The following is a 5335-nucleotide window of genomic DNA, read 5'->3' as shown; positions in this document are numbered from 1 at the left end:
CTACAGAACACATGAGCAAGAGTACATTGTTTGAACAATAAGTTCATCCCTTCCTTCACTACAGCTCTGCAAGTTGCAAACCCTACTGTAGGCAAATATGTGGCACATGCAAGAGCACAGGAATCCCTTTCATATCACAATCACTGTTATGGTATATCCTGAGGAATGTTAAGGAAATACCTTTTCTTACCCACATCAGTTAGCAAAAGGTAAATTCCAAGGAAAGCATGGCCATGAGTTTGAGTGCTCTCATCAACCAACCCCCACATATAGAGAATAGGTTTTAACTCTGAACCTGCATGCTGAGAATATTGAAGCGTTGATACTCCTTTTCTGATGTCGGGAACTGAACTTAATCTTACCAGGAAAGGCAAGTTGAGAATAACATTAGTCTTCCAGCCATTGTCTTGCTTGTAAGGAAGGCATGTTATTCTGAAAGAAATTAGCTACTGTGCCTGTCTACTACTTGCAGAGTTGTGGCTGAAACATTCTGTGGAGGAGAAGAAGCATGTCATTATAACACAGAGCTCTGAAGCTCTCCTCAATGAACTGAACTTTCTTTCAAGCAAGATGTCAGTAAGATCAAGCCTAAGGATAATCTCAAAATCTTTGATAATTTTGATGCTGAGCACTAAGAGGAGTCTGCTAGTTTCCTAAGAACAATATGATAAGTCACAAGCTAGCAAAAAAGAGTTCTAAAAGAGTGAAAAGACCTCCTGTGTTTAGAACAGTTGAGAAATACTGACCTTATAAAACGATAGCTGGAAATGTGTACAAATTTTACTTTGATCAGACTATGTTGTGTTTTTTTTTCACTGCAATTTTGAGGTTTCTCGTAGTATACAATCCATCCATACAATCATTGGCTCACAGTATCTTCTCAGAATTGTACATTCATCACCACAATCAATTTGAGAACATTTTCATTACTCCCACAAAACAGAAAAAACTCAAACCATGTCATATGTCTTATTTTGCCATATTATTGACCCCTACTATTGGTGTAATACATTTGTTACTGTTGATGAAAGAACATTAAGATATTACTGTTAACTATAGGTCATATTTCACTTGCTTAGAACTCTGGAGTTAGGTAAAGACTGGAAAAGGATCCCACAAATACTGAATCAAGTCAAAAAAATAACTGAAACTTCCATCCAGGACTTACCTATCCTCTTCCCTCCCCCTCTTTTGGTCCAATGCAGCTTGTGTGAAGTGCTGAGAGGCAGCGGCTGGATTCTGTCCCACATCCTACCAGGGGCACAGACTATAAAAATTCTCATCAGTGAGATAGATACACACATATATATCCAAACACAGGCCATCGATTTGACAGAAACCCATGACAGGACCCAGTCCTAGGAGGAGGGCCAAATATCAAAGTGGCCAAAGGAGGAGGTTCCATAATAGTTGATTATGGAGGAAATAGCAGAACCTACATTCCTCAGAACAAGTAACCAGGTAGAAACTGTCTGGACCAGGAAGATAATGGGAAGACATTTCAGCCCCCAGATCAGTGTGGGATGAGACTAAGAAGCCATCAGACACTCTAATTCGAACTGGGGCTCCTGTCACCCATTACCCTCAGTCAAGATAAGTGGACACATGCGGCCTGGATCAATGCCTGGATGACATAAGGACTGAGAAATTTGTGGGAGTCCTCTGCTCCCGTATAGAGGTGGTACAGACCAACAGCCAGACTTTGGCCGGCAAGGTGAGAAAATGGGATCCCCCAGTTTCAGCCACTAAGACACTACTGGGCTCCAAGATCTAAGCAACGTCAAAGCCTGGAATAGGTGACTATGGAGCGCCATCTACTGTGTAGGCCAGAAAGTGCAGGGTAAAAGTCCTGGCTGGTTGGAGTCTTTACAGAACCTATACCAAGCTCATTTTGCACAGGTACCCAACCCTGTTTTGACTGGAAAATACTGATCCAACGCTCAAAGCGGTGCCCTGATAGAAACCCAAGCAACAACCATATCCTCAGCAAAATACTTACGTATCGAATATGTAGAGTTTGACTTCTCAGGTTGTGAACAAAATCATAGAATACTCAGCCAATATTAGTGGAGGTTACAAGCTGAGTGTGATCAAGAAAATTTATTCTCATGCCTCAGATCATGTATAAAAATGAACCGAAAATGGATGAAAAATATAAATGCTAAAATTATCAAGCCCTTAGAAGAGAACTTACAGAAATCTCTTTAGTAATTTGAATGAGGCAAGGGATTCATAGATATTGTACCAAAATCACCAACAAGTGGAAAAAATAAATTGCACTTTTTAAAAATGAAATCTTTTTTGTTATAGGCCATGCATGATCAACAAAGTGAGAATATAATCTATAGTATGGTTGGAACTACATGGAAACCATCTATATATGTAAGCATTTAATATATATGATAAGCATTTAATATTCAGACTATATAGAGGACTCTTATAACTCAACAAGAAAAAGATTATTAAAATACACTTAAATTTTAGTATACATTTCTGCAAAGAAGACATGAGTTGGTACTCAACATCATTGTTGTTTAGCAAATTGATTAGCAAACCAATAGATACCCCAGTAAAATGGCTATTATTAAAAAAAAAAAACAAGTGCTGGTGAGTGTGTTGATAAATTTGAACCCTTGTTCATTGTTGGGAATGTAAAATGGTGCAACTGCTAAGGAAAAGAGTTTGATGCCCTGAAAATCCCACTTCTAGGTATATACCATAAAGAACTGAAATCAGAGACTCAGATATTTGTCTGAGTATCCTAAAGGCATTAGTAACTTAAATGCCTGCCATGGAATATAACTGAACTTTAAAAGGAAGTGATCTTCTGATATATGCTACTACATGTATGAAACTTGAAGACATCCTGTTTAGTGAGATACATCAACGAGGTTTATGGTTCCACTTACATGAAATATATATGCAAGCTCAGTGACAGTACAATTTTGGAACAGGTGTGGGGGCTTGCAGAATGGGTATGTAATGTACAATGGCATTTGGGGTTCTTTTGCAAGTGATGGGAAGGTTTTCATATAGGATGGTGGTGAGGTGGTATATGTGTATATATATATATGTTTCCATAATTTACGAGAGGTATTAAAGAGAAAAAATGACAATTATTTGCAATACACGATCCTTGATTGTATGTATGAATGGAATATGTGAAAAATACTATTGTTAATGTGGCTACATATGTGAAAAACTAGGAAAAGTATATGGAAGTTTTCATTTTGATAAGCATGATGTATATTCAACCTATTCTCAAATGTTTGGAAAGTTGGAAAAGTATGTATTGACATACAGCATGAAAAATTTGTTGAAATTTGTGCATCTGGGTCGGGTTATATTGGAGTTCTGTGTATATATTTTGTATTAGCTCACAACTGTCCTGTAAATTTTACGTTATTCTATTGGAATTTAAGGAAAAAAGAACCGAGTGATTACAGTGGACCCCTGCTCTCATCCCAGAATAATATGTTCAAGGCTATCCTCTTTGTGGAGTGACAGCAGATTTCATATTATGTGTGATCTAGAGTTTATTGGATCATCTAGCAAGTCAATAAGCAAGGAGACTGTTGAAACCAGCCCTGGCGTGCATAAAGTCATACAGTGTCAATATCATGTATTATTTAATATGTCCATTTTTCAACAAATTTATGAGACATCGATGCATTGGTTTCTCCTACAGAGGAAGGAAGCAGGCAACAGAAACTGCCTTGAAGGCCCTTGTTTTGACATAGCAATTACTTCAAATCAGATATTATGATTGGGTTGTAAAAACTAGAATAAACATGCTTAAGGAAGTAAGGGAACCTATAGTAATGTCTCATCAAATAGAGAATATAAAGTGATGTGAATTAAAAAAAAAGATTCAAATGAAAATGCTGGAGTTTGAATAGTACAATAACTGAAATAATTCACTAGAATGGCTCAACTGTAGATAGGAATGAATAGCATAAAAACCAGTGAACTTGATTCGTTCATACAGATTATGCAAGCCAAATAGAAGAAATTATGAAAGAAAAATGCATATTTCATAGGTGTATGGGCTGCCATTAATCATACGAACATATGCATAATGATAGTAAAACAAGTGGAAATGGGAAGAAACTACACTTAAATAATGCTTGAAGCATTCTCAATTTTTTTGAAAAATATTAAACCATGAATTAGGGTAAAGGCACACTTCTACATTCAGACACATCATAATAAAATTTTTTAAATCTTTAAAACTGAAAGCTCTCATGTACAATCTGAGAGCATAAGATTAAAGCTGCCACCTTGTCAGCTATTGAGTGTCAAGGCAGTTGAATGACATTCATCACACTAGAAGAATAGATTGGACTTTCTCATCAGCATGACTGGTCAAAAATCAAGGTAAAGCCATATGTCTTCACATAAAATCATTGTGCTTTTCTGCTTCAAGTGTTTGAAGTGCATCTGGCTCTCCCATTTCATCGGTGAATCCTTTGTCACGTTGTATTTGATGCCCCAAGTTATGTACAAAACAGTAGAATATTTTGCAGGCATTAGTGGAGGCTACAGGCTGAGTGTGATCAAGAAAACTTACTCATACCTCAGACCATGTATAAAAATTCAAAGTGGATTAGCAACCTAAATATTAGTGTGAAAACTGTAAAACTCAGAAGAGAACTCTCAGAAGTATCTTTAGTACTTTGTATTAGGCAAGGATTTCTTAGATATTATACCAAAGTCAAATAAAATTGATGGACCCTTAGCTATGCTGATGAAAAAAAGATGCAAATTAATGCAATCAGAAATGGGAAAGGGGATGTAACCACTGATGTCAAAGAAATAAAGGATGCAATTAGAGGATTCTGTGAGCAGCTATTTGCTAATAAAATAGACAGTGTAGATCAACTAGACAAATTTCTAGAAAAGCATGAATAACCAACATGACTTGACTCCCCAGGAAATCAATCACAAGTAAAGCGATTGTATCAGTCATCAAGAAGCTCCCACACAAGAGAAGTCCAGGATCAGATGACTGTACTTGTGAATTCTATCAAGCATTCAAGAAAGAGTACCAGTCCTGCTCAAACTTAAAAAAAAAAAAATCGAAGAGGAAAATCTGCTTAACCCATTTTATGAAGCCAACAACACCCTAATATCAAAATCAGGCAGAGATACTTTAAGAAAATTACAGACTGATACCTTCAATGACTATATTTGCAAAAATCCTCAACCAAATACTTGCACATCGAATCCAGCAGCACATTAAAATAAATGTATACCATGAACAAGGAGGATTTATTCCAGGTATGCAAGGCATGTTCAATACAAGAAAATCAAATAAGGTAATACACTATATAAA

Source organism: Tamandua tetradactyla, chromosome X, assembly GCF_023851605.1.
Source record: "Tamandua tetradactyla isolate mTamTet1 chromosome X, mTamTet1.pri, whole genome shotgun sequence".
Taxonomy (NCBI): domain Eukaryota; kingdom Metazoa; phylum Chordata; class Mammalia; order Pilosa; family Myrmecophagidae; genus Tamandua; species Tamandua tetradactyla.
The sequence above is the reverse complement of the archived record's forward strand: the minus strand, read 5'-3'. Positions refer to the sequence as shown.